Genomic DNA, 22,044 nt, shown 5'->3' with positions numbered 1-22,044 from the left:
ATCTCTGTGCAGTATGCTTGGAGTGGGCAGCAGGGGTAGTGAAGTCACTATCACGCCCCTCGTGATGTCATGCCATACCCCTTCAATGCAAGTCTATGGGAGGGGGCATGGTGGATGCCACGCCCCCTCCCTTAGACTTGCATTGAAGGGGCGTGACGTACGAGGGACGTGGCAGTGACATTCCGACCCCTGCCGCCTGCTCCATGCCTTCGGAACAAAATGTTCCGAACGTTGGGGCAGCGGAGTACCCCTTGAAAGAAAATCTGTTCTAGTTTTTTCCATTAGGTTTGTTACACATTTCCATAGCAAGTTCTTCGGAGCATCCTTGCCTGTGGCATTTGACAACCTCCAGATGCAGCTTAGTCAGAGAGAGCTGTAAACTATGCATCCCAATAAATAACAACAATAAATGTCTAACCAGTTGTGATAGCTCCACCTGTTAGGAAGGACACATTTTGTAACTCATCCTTATATCGCTGATAACCTCTTATGTTTAATCTCTGCTTTGTCCTTGTTCTCCTCGTGTAAAGATAATGCGGCACTTGCCTGTGGAGTTAATAGCGCCTGTGATATCCCACCTGACCCGACATGTACACTACACCCCTTCCCTTCTCTGCGCCCAGCTAATTAGTCAGATCATAGCCGCATAATTTCAGACTAGGAATGAAAAGAGTCAGATTTATAATTCATTGGGTTGTCTGATATATAAAAAATCTTTTTTTATGGATTTAATTAATATTAATATTCATGGAACTAGAGGAAAAAAAATTAAATGTTATTTCTAATCAGCACAGACAATGTTTTATAATGCAAATTAACATTTTGAAAGTAATCAACATCAGGTAACGCTTTCCAATGAGTTGTATATTTACATTAGCAGAGAAGAGAGCCAGATGAGGAGCTCTCCATCACATGAATTCTAAAAGGCCAGCATGCCAGGATGCTACCGAGGTCCTATATGACCTTCTGCCATCTTTTTTTTTTCCATTGCAAACTGGAATGAAGAAAAATTCAAATAAATGTAAAGAAATGGTATTGCAAAGAAAAGTCTAGCACGCTTTCCAAAATCATTATAGAGGATGTCCACTGTTGGAGAATTCCTAACAAGCTATATTTGACAATACAATGAGCTATCATAAAAAGTTCCCCTGGTGAGACCCCACGATCAGCTGAGGAAACCTGTCAGAAAGTGTATGATTTTCCTGAAGTGCCTCCACAGGAGAAATTAAAGGGACATCTTTAATTAGACATCTTATCCTCTATCCAAACGGTAGGGGATAATATGTTTGATCGCAGGGGTCTCGCATCGGGTGCAATGCCGGAGGCTTGTGACGTCACGGTCGCGCCCCGCTAATTGATGTCACAGCCATGCCCCCTCAATTCAAGTCTATGGGAGGGGGCGTGGTGGATGTCACGCCCCCTCCCATAGACTTGCATTGACGGGGCATGGCCATGATGTCACAAGCGGGGTGTGACCGTGATGTCACGAGTCTCTGCCCCACATAGCCAGTTATCCAACACGCAGCAAAGTTCGCTCCGTGCACCGGATGTCTCAGGTGCCGCCGCCGAGATTGTGGCGATCCCCGGCGGCGGGACCCCCGCAATCAGACATCTTATCCCCTATTCTTTGGATAAGGGATATGATGTCTAGGGGCGGGGTACCCCTTTATGTATTACACAGAATCAACTAAAATCAACAGGATGTCTGCACAATGCAGGGCAGTACATGTTCTTCAAAGTGAAGGTCCCCATACACTATAGTCAAAAGTCAACTTAGTCCACTGACTTCAGCAGGACTGTCTGACTGTCTAAAGTGTATGGAAGATTGACACCCTTTTGTTCACAGAGAGATTAACCATAGCCAGAAATGGTAGCTTGCCCCTCCTCTTTTCATTAAGAACACATGAACGTTCAGTATGAGGAGATCTGGAGAGATAGCTTTCATCCAATGAACGTTCGGCACACAGCTATTGAAAGTGTATGGCCACCTTAAATATTATGTGTCATGTAAAAAAAAAAAAGTTTGATTTTGTCATAGAGAGTTTTTATCAGTGTTTAGACCCCAACAGATCACAAGAAGGAGCAGGGAGAAGTACACACTTAGCGCAGTCCCTTCCGACACTGTGACACCTGAGCTAGACAAATTTGCAATGCAAGTCCAGGTCTCATAGACACAGAGTGGGGAGAGGAACATGGGGCAGCACTGAACATCGAAACCCCAACCGATAAAAACTCCTTACGAAACTATTGGCTCAACTTATTTGTCCTCAATTAACCCCTGACCCAAGGCAAACTCCCAAACAAGGACCACCCCCCCCCCTTTACCACCAAATGCCAGGTCTAAACGTCATCACCTCTTTATCTCCTTTGGTCATTACAATGGTATACATCTAAAATGGCTATCCACATGTATTATAAATTTCATTTTGGTACACCACATGGCTTTATTATCAACAAGATGTAATTTAAATTCATTAATGTGTTAATGATGACAAGACACAATTTTGAAACGGCACCACACACAATGAACACGTCCCTCATGAGACCCATTATAACAACTATGTTCTACTGAAAATTGTTGCCCATGTGAGACTGGCAGATCATCTCTGCATTTAGTGACATTTCTATGACGTCTTATAACAATTTGCAGGTCCAACACACAACCCCCAAAACTTTCCAATATTATCCAACTCAAGTTGCCATAGTTTCTATTCTTTCCAAGATGAAAGCTCAGCTGAACAACTCATTGTAAAATCCAACAGCTGGAAAGCCTAAGGATACCTCCTCCCTGCCTGGTTCAGCTCACACTATGAGTCTCCGCATCACTAGCGTTGCTGTCCATTTTTGGCAGAAAAAGTCCCATTTAGTGAGTAAAATAAATAAAAGATCTCTGTTATATCCCAGTCTGGCTTTTTTCCAGCCTGTGAGAAATTCATACTTCATTCTCCGCAATAGGCTTGATATCTAAACGGCTGCTTAAAAAATGAGTCCAGCCAGTAGATTATTCCCTAAACTGTAAGGGCACTAATTGGAGAAAAGATATTTTAATTACCAAATCAGGGAAGGGAATTGTGCCTGATTTAATGCCAGGATTAGAACAATGCCTACTGTCGTGTGTATGGACGGGTTGCTGCCGCCTCTGATGTCAGCCATCTTACACTCTTCTATCTTTCTTCCTGCCTGGCTCCCAGTGTGACGTACTCTTTTGCCTGTCATTGTGATTGGTGACGTGCACAGTTAATATGGGCCACTCTCAGTGTGTGGGTACACAAATGACTCCTACGTAGCTCGAGAGCGTGCGCGCACATTTATATCAACTGTCACGGAGCTGAACCTGAAACCTCACACGGTTCTCTTTGAGTCGGGTACACGAGTCTCAAATGACACATTGTGTTCCTCACAATGAGCTACAATTTTTTAATGCTAGTAATATATCCTGAAGTACATTGGAGTGGCTCCACGACAGATAGAAAGAATTCAAACAGCAGCGCTACTGGGTTTTATTCAAAGCGATGTGTTTAATACTGTTATATTGTACCACCAATAAAATAATTCTAATTTTTCATTTACAGTGGGGAAAAGTGCAGTTAAAGAAGGAGACAATGTGCCATTTGGAACAAGCGACACTTACGCTGTCGGTGCATAGTGACATTTCAATAAATATTTTTGTTACATTTTCATTAGAAACATATGGAAGCATTGTCATCTGCAGCCCCAAAGAATTTTCCAACCTTGTAAAATGGTGATGGTTTGCTCCATCTTCTCTGTCTTTGCTCCTTATCTACAGGCAGCGCAGTGTTTGTTTTGTTTTTATCAGTGTTGTGTGCTCCTCCTCTATCCTGTCAGCTACTTATTATAGAAACTTTGTCATATCTATTACAGATAACAGTATTCACCCAGTCACCCTGTTGTCGTGCACTTTAATTTGCACCTGACCAAGTTGTGGGTGGATTAGGTGCTACTGTACCATCTTGATGATTCCAAGACCTTTAGGCAACTAATGGGGTATGCCCAGTGGTGTTGAGTGCGGATATTCGAAATGCAAATTCTTTTTGTGAATATCGGCGATTTTAGCGATTTCGCGAATATTTGGAGTATAGCGCTATATATTTGTAATGATGAATATTTTTTTTTCTTCCCAGTACACATCACAACAATGATGTGTACTGTGTAAAAAAAAAAAGTGATCATCCCTCCCTGCTTCCAGCTTGTGGTCCAGGGAAGGCTCCAAAATTATTTACTGTGTCATTCGTTGGTGCGCGAACATTTCGTATATGCGAATATGCAATTAATCGCAAATATCGGCACTTCCAGAGGACACTGATCCCTCCCTTCTTTTAGCTTGTGGGCCAATGAGAAGGATGCCAATACAGTTGTCAGAGGTTAGCAATATCCATACCAACCAATAGGAAAGTTGCCCACCCCTTCACTATATAATTGCGCATGCACACTATACGAATTTCATTACGATTTTCACATAGAGAAAAAAGTGAACGAACATAGCGAATATGCAAATTTCGCAAACATAGGTGTCACGATTCGGCTGGCTGGAGGTGGATCCTCTGTGCCAGAGAGGGATTGGCGTGGACCGTGTTGGTGGACCGGTTCTAAGTTGCTACTGGTATTCACCAGAGCCCGCCGCAAAGCGGGATGGTCTTGCAGCGGCGGTAGCAACCAGGTCGTATCCACCAGCAACGGCTCAACCTCTCTGACTGCTGAAGATAGGCGCGGTACAAGGGAGTAGACAAGAGCAAGGTCGGACGTAGCAGAAGGTCAGGGCAGGCAGCAAGGATCGTAGTCAGGGGCAACGGCAGGAGGTCTGGAACACAGGCTAGGAACACACAAGGGAACGCTTTCACTGGCACAATGGCAACAAGATCCGGCAAGGGAGTGCAGGGGAAGTGATGTATAAATAGGGAGTGCACAGGTGAACACACTAATTAAGCCTGCTGCGCCAATCAGTGGCGCAGTGGCCCTTTAAATTGCAGAGACCCGGCGCGCGTGCGCCCTAAGGAGCGGGGCCGCGCGCGCCGGGACAAGACCGACGGGGAGCGAGTCAGGTACGGGAGCCGGGATGCGCATCGCGAGCGGGCGCCTCCCGCATCACGAATCGCATCCCGGCTGAGAGAGACATTGCAGCGCACCCGGTCAGCAGGTCTGACCGGGGCGCTGCAAATGCGAGGAAGTTGCGAGCGCTCCGGGGAGGAGCGGGGACCCGGAGCGCTCGGCGTAACAATAGGACGAATATTAGTCCATATATTTGCGAAATATCGCAAATTCAAATATTGCCCCTGCTGCTCATCACTAATGCCCAGCACAGTGGTAATGTCCCTGCTTTGCACAATCATATGGTGAAGAGGTTGGGCATCTCCATTCAGTTGTCTGTGTGCAATATAGTGCATGTAGAAACTTGAAGTAGTAGCTATGGCCAGGGCCAATACATGTCTATTACAACCCATTAGGTCAACGTTCTGCAGAATGAGGCTGCACTGCAACGAGGCCAGGAAATAGAAGTGACTCCTTTGTGGTTGAATGGATCCGGTTCAATTTCTGACAACTCCAGCCTATCCTCCTCATCCAGGTATTTCTCCACAGTCATCTTGCATCCCCCCAAAGGAAAGAGTATGCAGTAGCTTATCCACTGCCCCCCTACTTTCATTGGTGCAAAGTCAAGCCTTGCCACCTGTATTACATCTGCTAAGTCTAGACAAGAAAGCCACACAGCAGAGAAGTTGCAGCCCTGTCTGAAACAAAAGTTTCACATGAATTTATAATCTATTTATACTCTGACACTGGAAAACATGGCCGCTGACATGTTTTTTTCACAGGCTAACATTGCGGGGCATCAACCCCACAAGCATATACAAATGTATGAGAAAACCCCTCAGGCTTACACTGCCGGGGTGACAGCGCTCTGTTAGCGACTCTTTACTAAACAACTCCTCTGATGCGTTAGCTGACGAGCCACGGAACCCGTGTCTATTTGAACGGAACCGTGCACATTACGGGTGGGTGTGACCAAGAGGGAAGACCCGCGAAACGGGACCATCAGCCACTAGCTCCCCCGAGCTGTTTCTTTCCTCCCCTCCCTTCATTGTGCCATCCTTGATCCACATGGAATAAAAGTGCCTTCACTATTTTGAGACACCATCACCAATCCTGTTTCAACTCCCAAAAAGGGAGATTTTTTTGTACACTTGGAAAATCCATTGTGTCTTCCGATAACCTCAATGTGCTTTTTTTACACCGGCAGGCATCTGCCACAGGGTTATGCAGCTTTATTTTTAGTGTTAGAAAGCATGTAAATTCCGCTACTGCAGTGTGTTTCTAAAAAAAACAGCTGTTAGTTACCATGGGTTACCGCATGTCACCGAAACTTTGACATAAACATAGCCTTAAAACCACTTTAAATCTACTTTAATACATTCCAGGTTCTATAGTGCTTTCGGGCAGTGTTATGCATGTGTTTTGAGGCTTATTGCATTGCCAGAACCTGTTCGCCGTAAACTGAATTTTTGAAAAGTTCGCTCATCTCTAGTTAAAACCATTTTGAATTAGGATAAGTATTTTCCTGGATCTCTATAGATTAAGAATTGCAATAAGAGCAGGAAAATTAACACTGTCAGCTAGGCTTGGAAAGGCTTATCGTCTTATCGTGTCATAGATAACATTCTCTAACTGTGTTTGTAAAAACAGCAGACTTTGCAATGTGTTCCTTTATGGAGCAGAAAAAAAAATGTTCTTTAAAACAGCAGCTTACATGGCAGGAAAGCACAAAGACAGCATTAAATATATATCTTCTCCCACGCACATACAGTCCAGGGTCTGCTCTATTTAGTTCGACAAGGAAATTGTAATGAAACCTAGAGACGAAAAAATGATGGGACAGGAGGTCACACCACAACACCGAGAAGAGGTATGACATGCCAAGCATAGGTGAGCTCTGCGGGAGATTGGTGTCACCATGTAACGTCAGCTGGTAGTGGTAGCATACTCATTGCTTGGAAAATGAGTGTACATATCTGCTTTTTATCTGCTGATACTGAAACATTTTGTCAAATAGCATTACATTTTCTATTGACAAAAGTAAAGATGGGCAAGCCCAGCCTGGTGAACCTGGTGTTGACTCGCCTTTTCCAGGTTAAGCTTTCCTGGCAACCAGGGTCAGACTGGGACAGAAAAATAGGCCCAGGCACATTTGACTATCCAGCCAATTTTTTCTGTGAGGGTCGCAACAGTCAGGGGCGAACTGACAACACTCAGGGCCCCCGGACCAAATAAAGCAAGGACCCCCTTCGAGACTCTGTCCCTGGCCACACCTCTGCCCTGCCCCTATTCCACCCAAATCCCTCCTAATGCACCATCCCTACAAACAAAATAAATTAAAATTTTAATTATTCAAATATATCTATGTGTGTGTATGCGTGACATGTTAATGTAGGTAAAACCATTTTTCATGGCCAATAATACCAGTATTCAAGGAAGAAATATATACCACCACACAATAGCTGGGTAATGCCAGCATCATTCTATATTTTTTCCCACAAATACCTTCAGTCTCACACGCACAGTGCCTCCAGCAGCCTCACACACAATGCCTCCAGCAGCCTCACACACACACAATGCCTCCAGCAGCCTCACACCCACACACACACACAATGCCTCCAGCAGCCTCACACACACACTCACAATGCTTTCAGCAGCCTCACACACGCACACACACACACATACAATGCCTTCAGCAGCCTCACACACACAATGCCTCCAGCAGCCTCACACACACACTCACAATGCCTTCAGCAGCCTCACACACACACACACACACACACACACACAATGCCTTCAGCAGCCTCACACACACACACAATGCCTCCAGCAGCCTCACACACGCACACTCACAATGCCTCCAGCAGCCTCACACACACACACACACACAATGCCTCCAGCAGCCTCACACACACACTCACAATGCTTTCAGCAGCCTCACACACACACACACACACACACACACACAATGCCTTCAGCAGCCTCACACACACACAATGCCTCCAGCAGCCTCACACACACACACTCACAATGCCTCCAGCAGCCTCACACAAGCACACAGTGCCTCCAGCAGCCTCACACACACACACACACACACACACTCACAATGCCTCCAGCAGCCTCACACATGCACACAGTGCCTCCAGCAGCCTCACACACACACTCACAATGCCCCCAGCAGCCTCACACATGCACACAGTGCCTCCAGCAGCCTTACACACACACTCACAATGCCCCCAGCAGCCTCACACATGCACACAATTCCCCCAGCAGCCTCACACATGCACACCCCTCTCCCCGCTCCGGTGTATGCTGGCCATGTGTCCCGACGCACGCGTCCCTGCTCTCTAGGTCGCGCGCGCACGCGCCGGCTGCATCAAGTTTAAAGGGCCAGCGTGCCAATAATTGGGGCCTGGCCCAAATTGTTAATTAAGCGCCAAATTATAAATCTGTCCAGCCCCTTCCTGCCCTTGTCGGATCTTTGTTGCCATAGTGCCTTTGAGAAAGCGTCTTCACCTCTTTGGTACAGCGGATCCACCACCAGTACCCGCTACCTGCTACCAGTCCGGATCCTGACAGTAAGATCCGGCCATGGATCCCGCTGAGGTGCCTCTACCTAGCCATTCCGACCTCACGACCATTGTGGCCCAGCAGTCGCAGCAGATCGCCCAGCAATTTCAACAGCTGGCCAACTGCTCCCTCCAACTTGAGATGTTGGCCGACCAGTTCCCCTCTTAGCGAGCCAAGGTGGTGTTCATAGTCAGCCTGCTTTCTGGGAAGGCCCTGGCCTGGGCTACACCGCTTTGGGACCGCAACAATCCTGCCACTCCAAGTGTCCAGAGTTTCTTCCGGGAATTCTGGAGTGTCTTTGAGGAGCCAGCCCGGGCTTCCTCTGCAGAGACTGCATTACTGAACTTGTCCCAGGGGAGTTCTTCTGTGGGCGATTACGCCATCCGTTTCCGTACCCTTGCTTCAGAACTCTCCTGGAATAATGAGGCGCTCTGTGCTACGTTCAAGAAAGGCTTGTCCAGTGCTATAAAGGATGTCCTGGCCGCACGAAAAATACTTTACAGCCTGAGTGACCTCATCCACTTGGCCACCAGGATTGATCTGCGTTTCGCTGAGAGACGTGATAAACTTCTACAGGAAAAGGGAAGTGCTTGTCCCAGACGTTATCCTCGTTTGGCTCCTATCTCCAAGCAACCACCGCAACCTTCTACTGGGCCTCCCGCCGAGGAAGCCATGCAGGTGGATCGGTCTCGCCTGACCACTCAAGAAAGGAACCGCCGCAGAGACGAGAACCTCTGTTTGTACTGTGCTAGTACTGTGCACTTCCTAAAAGACTGTTCTCTCCGTCCACCGTGCCAGGGAAAACTCCCACACCTAGTTAACGTTGGAGAGGCATTGCTAGGCGTGAATACCTCCTCTCCACATCTTAATGTACCCGTGCAAATTTCGGTACCCGCCAAGACATCCTTTGCTGCCACCGCTTTTCTGGATTCCGGCTCTGCCAGTAACTTCATGGACGCCTCGCTGGTAAACAAGTTCAGCATCCCTGTGGTTCGTCTGCAGAAGTCCTTCTTCATCTCCACAGTCAACGGGGAGAGACTCGACGGCACAGTGCAGTTCCGTACTGAACCCCTCCAGATGGATATCGGAGTCCTGTATTCTGAGAAGTTGGAGTTCTTTGTGTTACCTCACTGCACCTCTGAACTTCTTCTAGGACTGCCCTGGCTTCAGCGCCACTGTCCCGTTCAGGATTGGACCTCCGGAGAGGTCCGAAGTTGGGGTTCTTCTTGTTTCGGCAGATGCCTCAAGCCGGTTCAAACCAAGTCTGCACCCGTTGTCTCTTCTCTTCTCCTGGTCTGCCTGAACCATATGTTGACTTTGCAGAAGTTTTTTGCAAGAAACAAGCGGAGGTGTTGCCTCCACACAGGCCTTATGACTGCCCCATTGATTTGCAGCTTGGTACCACACCACCTAGAGGAAGGATCTACCCTCTTTCTCCTCCAGAGACTCTCGCCATGTCGGAGTACATCCGAGAGAATTTGCAGAAAGGGTTTATCAGGAAATCCTCCTCCCCTGCCGGAGCAGGTTTCTTTTTCGTTACTAAGAAGGACGGTACTCTTCGGCCGTGCATTGACTATCGGGGACTCAACAGCATCACTATAAAGAACCGCTACCCTCTTCCCCTGATTGCAGAACTCTTTGACCGTTTACAAGGCGCCAAGTACTTTACCAAGCTGGATCTCAGAGGGGCCTACAATCTCATTAGGATTCGAGAGGGTGATGAGTGGACGACAGCTTTTAATACCCGAGATGGTCATTCTGAGTATTTAGTCATGCCCTTCAGACTCTGCCATGCTCCAGCCGTCTTCCAAGAGTCCGTTAACAACATCTTCAGAAACCTGCTATATACCTGTGTGGTAGTTTACCTGGATGATATCCTCATATTCTCTTCTAATATGGATCAACACTGTACACATGTTCGCCTGGTACTTTCCCGTCTCAGGAAGAATCATCTTTATGCTAAATTTGAAAAATGCCTGTTTGACCGCACCAGTTTTCCCTTCCTGGGCTACATAATTTCCGCCAAGGGACTACAGATGGATCCTGCCAAGCTTTCTGCAGTCTTGGACTGGCCTCGTCCTTCTGGCATAAGGGCCATACAGCGATTTCTCGGATTCGCTAATTACTACAGACAGTTCATCCCTCATTACTCTACCCTGGTGGCACCTATCGTGGCCTTGACCAAAAAGGGAGCTAATCCTAAGTCTTGGCCTCCACAGGCCGAGGAGGCCTTCTGCGCTCTCGAGTCTGCCTTTGCTTCCGCTCCAGTCTTGTCCAGGCCTGATCCATCAAAACATTTCTACCTGGAAGTAGACGCCTCCTCCGTGGGTGCTGGTGCCGTGCTCATGCAAAAGACTTTGAAAGGCAAGTCGGTTTCCTGTGGATTTTTCTCAAAAACGTTCTCTCCCGCTGAGAGAAATTATTCCATAGGATACAGAGAACTACTCGCCATCAAGATGGCTCTGGAGGAGTGAAGACACTTACTTGAAGGCTCTGTGCAGCCCGTGAACATTTATACGGATCATAAAAACCTTTCCTACCTCCAGTCTGCTCAGAGACTAAACCCCTGCCAAGCTCGCTGGTCTCTATTTTTTACCAGGTTTAATTTCCTGATCCACTTTCATCCAGCGAGTAAGAACATCAGAGCCGACACTCTTTCCCGCTCTTCTGATGTCTCTGCAGATGAGGTCAAGCCACAGCACATTGTACCGCCGGAACGTTTGGTCACTGTGGCTTCTGTTGACTTGCGTAATCTCCCTCCAGGGAATACCTATGTTTCTCCCCGTCTACGCCTGAAAGTTCTTAAGTTGGGGCATTCTTCTTTACTCGTAGGGCATCCTGGTGTCCGCAAGACCTCCCATGGGCGGAATTCTCTTATAACCATAAGTATTCTTCTGCTACCAACAATCTCCCTTCTTCGTGGTTTACGGCCATCATCCTCAGCCGCCTCTAAAAAGCGTCGGGCTCCTCCTGTCCTTGTTCCCAGGACAAAGTGTGGCTTTCCTCAAGGTACATCCGTTTCAGGGTCCCAAGTTATAAGCTAGGCCCTCGCTACTTGGGACCCTACAGAGTCAAAAAGAGGATCAACCCTGTATGCTATCAGCTCCATCTCCCTTCTTCTCTTAGAATTCCCAACTGTTTCCACGTATCCCTCCTCAAGCCTGCAGTATTCAATTGCTTCTCCTCCAAGAATCTTCCTCCCACACCCGTATCTGGTACCTCAGATGTTTTCTCCGTTCGGGAGATACTGGCCTCTAAGCTGGTCAGGGGGAGAAGGTTTTTCCTAGTTGACTGGGAGGGTTGCGGTCCTGAGGAGAGGTCATGGGAGCCGGAGGAGAACATCTTGGATCGCAACCTTATCCTCAGGTTCCTGGGTAACAAAAAGAGGGGGAGGCCAAAGGGGGGGGGGGGTTATGTCATGACGAGCGCTCCGGTCTCTACCTCTGGACCGGAGCGCTAACCCTCTGCTGCTCCCTTGCACGCCCCGCTCCTTCACCCTGACCGGGGGCACAGTGCTCCTGGGTCCCGCGGCGGGGATGTGGGTCGCGTGGCGGCTCGTCCCCGCATGCGATCCGCATCCCAGTCTCACTTACCTCTCCCCGCTCCGGTGTACGCCAGCCATGTGTCCCGGCGCGCGCGTCCCTGCTCTCTAGGGTGCGCGCACGCCGGATGCATCAAGTTTAAAGAGCCAGCGCACCAATGATTGGTGCCTGGCCCAAAGTGTTAATTAAGCGCCAAATTATAAATCTGTCCAGCCCCTTCCTGCCCTTGCCGAATCGTTGTTGCCATAGTGCCCTTGAGAAAGCGTTTATAGTGTATTCCCTGCCTGTTGCCGAACCCGTTGCTAACGACTACCGCCTGTGAACCGTTATGGGGATAGGGATATGGGGTTGGGATATGACAACAATATATGAGGACGGGTTATGAAGTCAAAAGCTTCCTCCTTTGTTTATTTTCCTCCCCAACAAGGATTAGAAAGGAAAAACTGGGCAATGTCGGGTACTCAACTAGTATAGTTATAATTTTTTTTTAAATAGTAAAATAAAACACATTGTAGGCCCATTGTAACCATATGGGCCTACAGAATAAAGATATGGGGGAAGATTTATCAAAACCTGTCCAGAGGAAAAGTTGCCCAGTTGCCCATAGCAACCAATCAGCTAGCTTCTTTCATTTTTTAACAAGGCCTCTACAAAATGAAATAAACAATCTGATTAGTTGCTATGGGCAACTGGGCAACTATTTCTCTTTACAGGTTTTGATAAATCTCCCCCGTTGTGTCATTCCTACCGAAAAGTGCACGGCATAGAATCGGAAGCCCCCAAAAGTAACCAAATGGCGTTTTTGTTACAATTTTACCCCAGAAATATTTTTTTCTGGTTTCACCGTAAATTTTGTGGTGAAATGATTGATGTCATTATAAAGTACAATTAGTGGTGCAAAAAAAAAAAGCCCTCATATGGGTCTGTATGTGCAAAATTGAAAGCATTATGATTTTTAGAAGGTGATGAGGAAAAAAACAAGAGTGCAAAAACAGAAAAATCCTCTGTTCTTAAGGGGTTAAGCAGATTTATTTGTGGTAGCCTGGGGTTGTAGGGTAAATGGGGGATAGTTGTGCGGTTACTAAAGGGTGCTTGCTTAACCCTTTTTATTTGTGACGCCAGGGTGAGGGCTATTCTCTGTATGCTTGTCCTACCGCCACCCTTCCAAGAGCGATAGGGAGATAGAAAATAATTGAGTGTCCACAACCGGTGATTTGCTGAAACTTGTCGTAACTTTTACTGAAGATTTTATGCAATAACAAACAGGAACAGTCCATATAACCAAGTCTATTAGAGTTTGACAAGTGATTGGGACCTCGTGAGTCTATTGAGCTTAGGAAGGTAATTGTTGTGCTAATCTATTGGATTTAGGGGTTTAGATTTGGTCCAGTAATCACGATAGCTTTATCGGGGATTGAGATTTTAACTCACGGTTTAGTTTCAGGCTGAGGCCGGTAGGTTTCTGGCCTAGCTTGTCTTTGTAAGTTGCGCAGATCCATTCTAATTGTCCGGCATCCACAAGAGCAGCAACCCAAGAGAGCGATCATTGGCTACAGCTCCCTTATATGGATTTAAGCTCACTGGTCCATAACAACTGTCAATCTTCTTTACAAAGAGTTATGGGTAAACATGTGACCCACGGACCACCAAAGGTCCTCCAACATACCATAGAGGAATCAACATGAATCACATGACCAAAGGTCCTGCGATGCTATAAAGGTAATTATACTAATATACATTATTAAATATATACACATACACTATAAAATTAGAGAAGGAGGAGGCGACTAGGGGCTGTCCCACCTGAACGTAGTAACTCTGACTTTGGTGACCACCATACAAGGTACGGTATGCAATACGGTACCGGGACACCACATATTTAAGTGTTAAAAAGTATACAAAATCCACTTCTGCACAGTTTTTTTTTAAGCAAGCTGTTAGTTACCATGGGTTATCGCATATGTTTTGGGGCCTAAACGGGTTGAAGCACAACTGACACTATCAGGTCCCCACCGAGACTGACAAATCAGATTAATAAACTATTTGTTTGCATTCTGCTGACACATAGTGTATTTAAGGTTTCTTTTTGTGCCCTTCGTTAGTAGCATCAAGTATGTACATTTTACCATAATTATGTGGAAATTAAGTTTTAACCTCTTAAGGACGCAAGGCGTCTCACCGGGTCGGTCCCGGCTGCTAATGATAGCCGGGACCCTGGGGTAATAGCGCGGCACAGATCGTTGTGCAGTGCACTATTTACTCTTCAACTTTGATCGCCACATCGAAAACGAAAGTAAAAGCTTCCCAGCAGCTTATCGGATCGGGACTATTGCGATAAAATCGCAATGTCGCGATCAACTAAGACGTGAGTGGAGGCCCCCTTACTTTGCTCCGTCACGTCCGATCGGCGTTTGATTGCTCCAAGCCTGAGCTACAGGCTTGAGCAATCAACCCCCTATTACGATGATCCATGCAAAAAAAAAACAAAAAAAAAAACAGTGTAAATAAAAATAAACATGTGTGGTATCGCTGCATGCATAAATGTCCGAACTATAAAAAATATATCATTAATTAACCCCTTAAGGACTCAGACCATTTTGGCCTTAAGGACTCAGACAATTAAATTTTTGCGTTTTGATTTTTTCCTCCTTGCCTTCTAAAAATCATAACTCTTTTATATTTTCATCCACAGACTATTATGAGGGCTTTTTTTTTGCGCGACCAGTTGTCCTTTGTAATGACATAACTCATTATATCATAAAATGTATGGCGCAACCAAAAAACACTATTTTTGTGGGGAAATTAAAAAGAAAAACGCAATTCTGTTAATTTTAGAAGGTTTTGTTTTCACTCCGTACAATTTACGGTAAAAATGACGTGTGTTCTTTATTCTGAGGGTCAATACGATTAAAATGATACCCATTATTACATATTTTTATATTATTGTTGTGCTTAAAAAAAATCACAAACTTTTTAACCAAATTAGTACGTTTATAATCCCTTTATTTTGATGACCTCTAACTTTTTTATTTTTCCGTATAAGCGGCAGTATGAGGGCTCATTTTTTGCGCCATGATCTGAACTTTTTTTTTTATACCACATTTGCATATAAAAAACTTTTAATAAAGTTTTTATAATGTTTTTTTTTTTTTTATGTATTAAAAAAGTAGCAATTTTTGACTTTTTTTTTTCGTTCACGCCGTTCACCGTACGGGATCATTAACATTTTATTTTAATAGTTCAGACATTTACGCACGCGGCGATACCAAATATGTCTATAAAGTTAATTTTTTTACGCTTTTTGGGGGTAAAATAGGAAAAAACGGACGTTTTACTTTTTTATTGGGAGAGGGGATTTTTCACTTTTTTTTACTTTTACTTTTACATTTTTTTTTTACACTTGAATAGTCTCCATAGGGGACTATTCATAGCAATACCATGATTGCTAATACTGATCTGTTCTTTGTATAGGACAAAGAACAGATCAGTGTTATCGGCTATCTTCTGTTCTGGTCTGCTCGATCTCAGACCAGAGCAGAAGACGCCGGGAGCCGGTAGGAGTAAGGTGAGGAGACCTCCGTGCGGCTTTCTGAATGATCGGATCCCCGCAGCAGCACTGCCGCAGATGCCGGGATCTGTATTGATCCCGGCACATGAGGGATTAATGGCGGACGCCCGCGAGATCGCGGGCGTCGGCCATTGCCGGCGGGTCCCTGGCTGCAATCAGCAGCCGGGATCAGCCGCGCATGACACGGGCATCGCTCCGATGCCCGCGGTTATGCACAGGACGTAAATGTACGTCCTGGTGCGTTAAGTACCACCGCACCAGGACGTACATTTACGTCCTGCGGCCTTCAGGGGTTAAATGACACGGTCAATGGCGTGCGCACAAAAAAATTCCAAAGTCCAAAATAGCGTATTTTTGGTCACTTTTTATATCATTAAAAAATGTACAAACAGTGATTAAAAAGTCCAATCAATGCAAAAATAGTACCGATAAAAACTTCAGAACATGGCGCAAAAATGAACCCTCATACAGGCCTATATGCAGAAAAATAAAAAAAGTTATAGGGGTCAGAGGAGGACAATTTTAAACGTCTACATTTTCCTGCATATAGTTATGTTTTTTTTTTTTTTCAGAAGTGCGACAAAATGTAACCTATATAAGTAGGGTATCATTTTAACCATATGGACCTACAGAATAAAGATAAGGTGTAATAATTGCTGAAAAATGCACTGCGTAGAAAAGGAAGCCCCCAAAAGTTACAAAATGAAATTTTTTCTTCAATTTTGTCTCACAATGAATTTTTTTTCTGTTTGGACATGTATTTTTAGGTAAAATTACTTATGTCTCTGCAAAGTAGTATCAGTGGCGCAAAAAATAAGCCATCAAATGGAATTTTATGTGCAAAATTGAAAGCGTTATGATTTTTAGAAAGTGATGAGGAAAAAATGAAAATGCAAAAACGGAAAACGCTGAGTCCTTAAGGGGTTAAATGTTAAAATGCTGTTTTTGTATTCTTTCAATCACCTCCCTTTACTGTTACTATATGTATACTGTAATATGCCATTGTTGTATTAGGTTTCATAAAAGGATAACGCACCCGAAACGCGCCAACCATGATATCTTGACTACTAGGATCTTATGTTGAATCCTGTTGTATCCTTAATACCTGCAATAAATATGAAGTTATACTTAGTGCCGGCATCACAAGTCTTTTTTTCAATAAATCTCTTTGACTTAAATGGGGTCCATCGGGGACTCCAGAGTTTGGCGGAGAAAAAAAGAGCATGCACTATTTTTCTCTTCACTAAACTTTCATCATTACAAAGGATTTTTTTTAACGGGATCTTTCCAATCCAGAAACTTTTTATATAATGTAGATAATACCATTATATGTATATTTGTACTATACATTGATTAAAAAATATGTATATTTTTGTCCCTGCATCTATTGCCTGTGTGTCTCTATGAGGAGTTCAAATACAGGAAGTGAGGGTAGACAACCAGGGCTCTGTACACTGAGGACAAGCAGGGTTCTGTGCAGTGAGGACTAGCAGGGCTCTGTACACGGAGGACAAGCAGGGCTCTGTACATTGAGGACAAGCGGGGCTCTGCACAATGAGGACATGCAGAGCTCTGCACACTGAGGACAATAAGGGCTCTGGGCAGTGAGGACAAGCAGGGCTCTGTACACTGAGGACAAGCAAAGCTCTGTACACTGAGTACAAGCAGGGATCTGTACACTGAGGACAAGCAGGGCTCTGTACATTGAGAACAAGCAGGGCTCTGTACACTGAGGACAAGCAGGGCTCTGTACACTGAGGACAAGCCGATCTCTGCACACTGAGGACAAGCAGGGCTGTGTGCCGTGAGGACAAGCAGAGCTCTGTACACTGAGGACAAGCAGGGCTCTGGGCAGTGATGGCAAGCTGGGCTCTGTACACTGAGGACAAGCGGGGCTCTGTACACTGAGGACAAGCAGGGCTCTTTACACTGAGGACAAGCAGGGCTCTGTACACTGAGGACAAGTAGTGCTCTGTGCACTGAGGACAAGCATGGCTCTGTACACTGAGGACAAGCAGGGCTCTGTACACTGAGGGCAAGCAAGGCTCTGTACACTGAGGGTAAGCAGGACTCTGTACACTGAGGACAAGCAGGGCTCTGTACACTGAGGACAAGCAGTGCTCTGTGCACTGAGGACAAGCATGGCTCTGTACACTGAGGACAAGCAGGGCTCTGTACACTGAGGACAAGCAAGGCTCTGTACACTGAGGGTAAGCAGGGCTCTGTACACTGAGGACAAGCAGGGCTCTGTACACTGAGGACAAGCAGGGCTCTGTACACTGAGGACAAGCAGTGCTCTGCACACTGAGGACAAGCAGTGCTCTGTCCACTGAGGACAAGCGGGGCTCAGTACAATGAGGACATGTAGAGCTCTGCACACTGAGGACAATAAGGGCTCTGGGCAGTGAGGACAAGCAGGGCTCTGTACACTGAGGACAAGCAGGGCTCTGTACACTGAGGACAAGCAGGGCTCTGTACACTGAGGACAAGCAGGGCTCTGTACACTGAGGACAAGCAGGGCTCTGTACATTGAGAACAAGCAGGGCTCTGTACACTGAGGACAAGCAGGACTCTGTACACTGAGGACAAGCCGAGCTCTGCACACTGAGGACAAGCAGGGCTGTGTGCCGTGAGGACAAGCAGAGCTCTGTACACTGAGGACAAGCAGGGCTCTGGGCAGTGAGGGCAAGCTGGGCTCTGTACACTGAGGACAAGCGGGGCTCTGTACACTGAGGACAAGCAGGGCTCTTTACACTGAGGACAAGCAGGGCTCTGTACACTGAGGGCAAGCAGTGCTCTGTGCACTGAGGACAAGCATGGCTCTGTACACTGAGGACAAGCAGGGCTCTGTACACTGAGGACAAGCAAGGCTCTGTACACTGAGGGTAAGCAGGGCTCTGTACACTGAGGACAAGCAGGGCTCTGTACACTGAGGACAAGCAGTGCTCTGTGCACTGAGGACAAGCATGGCTCTGTACTCTGAGGACAAGCAGGGCTCTGTACACTGAGGACAAGCAAGGCTCTGTACACTGAGGGTAAGCAGGGCTCTGTACACTGAGAACAAGCAGGGCTCTGTACACTGAGGACAAGCAGGGCTCTGTACACTGAGTACAAGCAGTGCTCTGCACACTGAGGACAAGCAGTGCTCTGTCCACTGAGGACAAGCAGGACTCTGTACACTGAGGTCAAGCAGGGCTCTGTACACTAAGGACAAGAGGGGCTCTGTACACTGAGGATGAGCAGGGCTCTGTACACTGAGGACAAGCAGGGCTCTGTACACTGAGGACAAGAAGGGCTCTGTACACTGAGGACAAGAAGGGCTCTGTACACTGAGGACAAGCAGGGCTCTGTACACTGAGGACAAGCAGGGCTCTGTACACTGTGGACAAGCAGGGCTCTGTACACTGTGGACAAGCAGGGCTCTGTACACTGAGGACAAGCAGGGCTCTGTACACTGAGGACAAGCAGGTAGAGATGTCGTGAATTGTTCGCCGGTGAACAGTTCCCGGCGAACTTGGCATGTTCGCGTTCGCATCGCTGGGCAAACATATGTGAAGTTCGATTCGCCCCCTATACTTTAACATTGCGGTAAACTTTGACCCTGTGAGTCAGAGTCAACAGACACATTACAGCCAATCAGCAGCAGTCCCTCCCTTCCAGACCCTCCTGCACGGACACCAATTTACCTTCATTCGGCATGCTGCAGGCTTAGAAAGTGGAGGGACAGAGAAGCTGCTCCTGCTGTAATAGGGAAAGTGATAGCTAGGTTGCTGCTAGGTGGTGTATTCAGGGTCCATTTTACTCCTAAAGCACTAGTCTAACATCTGCTTTAACCCCTTATGGACCGAGCCCTTTTTCACCTTAAGGACCGGAGCGTTTTTTGCAATTCTGACCACTGTCACTTTAAACATTTATAACTCTGGAATGCTTTTAGTTATCATTCTGATTCCGAGATTGTTTTTTCGTGACATATTCTACTTTAACTTAGTGGTAAAATTTTATGGTAACTTGCATCCTTTCTTGGTGAAAAATCACCAAATTTGATGAAAAAAAATGAAAATTTTGCATTTTTCTAACTTTGAAGCTCTCTGCTAGTAAGGAAAATGGATATTCAAAATATATTTTTTTTGGGTTCACATATACAATATGTCTACTTTATGTTTGCATCATAAAATTTATGAGTTTTTACTTTTGGAAGACACCAGAGGGCTTCAAAGATCAGCAGAAATTTTGAAATTTTTCACAACATTTTCAAACTCGCTATTTTTCATGGACCAGTTCAGGTTTGAAGTGGATTTGAAGGGCCTTGATATTAGAAATACCCCATAAAAGACCCTGTTATAAAAACTACACCCCCAAAGTATTCAAAATGACATTCAGTAAGTGTATTAACCCTTTAGGTGTTTCACAGGAATAGCAGCAAAGTGAAGGAGAAAATTCAAAATCTTCATTTTTTACACAAGCATGTTCTTGTAGACCCAATTTTTGAATTTTTGCAAGGGGTAAAAAGGAGAAAATTTTTATTTGTATTTGAAACCCAATTTCTCTCGAGTAAGCACATACCTCATATGTCTATGCTAATTGTTCAGCGGGCGCAGTAGAGGGCTCAGAAGGGAAGGAGCGACAAATGGTTTTTGGGGGGCCCCTATGGTGCCAGGACAGCAAAAAAACACACATGGCATACCATTTTGGAAACTAGACCCCTCAGGGAACGTAACAAAGGGTAAAGTGAACCTTAATACCTCACAGGTGTTTCACGACTTTTGCATATGTAAAAAAAAATATTTTTTTTTACCTAAAATGCTTGGTTTCCCAAAAATTTTACATTTTTAAAAAGTGTAATAGCAGAAAATACCCCCCAAAATTTGAAACCCAATTTCTCCCGATTCAGAAAACACCCCATATGGGGGTGAAAATTGCTCTGCTGGCGCACTACAGGTCTCAGAAGAGAAGGAGTCACATTTGGTTTTTTGAAAGCAAATTTTGCTCTGGGGGCATGCCGCATTTAGGAAGCCCCTATGGTGCCAGGACAGCAAAAAAAAAAACACATGGCATACCATTTTGGAAACTAGACCCCTCGGGGAACGTAACAAGGGGTAATGTGAACCTTAATACCCTACAGGTGTTTCACAACTGTTGCATATGTAAAAAAAAAAAAAATTTTTTTTACCTAATATGCTTGGTTTCCCAAATTTTTTACATTTTTAAAAAGGGTAATAGCAGAAAATACCCCCCAAAATTTGAAGCCCAATTTCTCCCGATTCAGAAAACACCCCATATGGGGGTGAAAAGTGCTCTGCTGGCACACTACAGGTCTCAGAAGAGAAGGAGTCACATTTGGCTTTTTGAAAGCAAATTTTGCTCTGGGGGCATGCCACATTTAGGAAGCCCCTATGGTGCCAGAACAGCAAAAAAAAAAACAACACATGGCATACCATTTTGGAAACTAGACTCCTCGGGGAACGTAACAAGGGGTAATGTGAACCTTAATACCCTACAGGTGTTTCACGACTTTTGCATATGTGAAAATTTTTATTTTTATTTTTACCTAAAATGCTTGGTTTCCCAAAATTTTTACATTTTTAAAAAGGGTAATGGCAGAAAACACCCCCCAAAATTTGAAGCCCAATTTCTCCAGATTCAGAAAACACCCCATATGGGGCTGAAAAGTGCTCTGCTGGCGCACTACAGGTCTCAGAAGAGAAGGAGTCACATTTGGCTTTTTGAAAGCAAATTTTGCTCTGGGAGCATGCCGCATTTAGGAAGCCCCTATGGTGCCAGGACAGCAAAAAAAAAAAAAAAACACATGGCATACCATTTTGGAAACTAGACCCCTCGGGGAACGTAACAAGGGGTTAAGTGAACCTTTATACCCCACAGGTGTTTCATGACTTTTGTATATGTAAAAAAATTTTTTTTTGTTTTACCTAAAATGCTTGTTTTCCCAAAAATTTTACATTTTTAAAAAGGGTAATAGCAGAAAATACCCCACAAAATTTGAAGCCCAATTTCTCCCGGGTACGGCGATACCTCATATGTGGCCCTAAACTGTTGCCTTGAAATACGACAGGGCTCCAAAATGAGAGTGCCATGCGCATTTGAGGCCTAAATTAGGGATTGCATAGGGGTGGGCATAGGGGTATTCTACGCCAGTGATTCCCAAACAGGGGGCCTCCAGCTGTTGTAAAACTCCCAGCATGCCTGGACAGTCAGTGGCTATCTGGCAATACTGGGAGTAGTTGTTTTGCAACAGCTGGAGGCTCCGTTCTGGAAACAGTGGCGTACCAGACGTTTTTCATTTTTATTGGGGAGGGGGGC

This window comes from Hyla sarda, chromosome 4 (assembly GCF_029499605.1).
Source record: "Hyla sarda isolate aHylSar1 chromosome 4, aHylSar1.hap1, whole genome shotgun sequence".
Taxonomy (NCBI): domain Eukaryota; kingdom Metazoa; phylum Chordata; class Amphibia; order Anura; family Hylidae; genus Hyla; species Hyla sarda.
Note: the sequence above shows the minus strand (reverse complement) of the source record.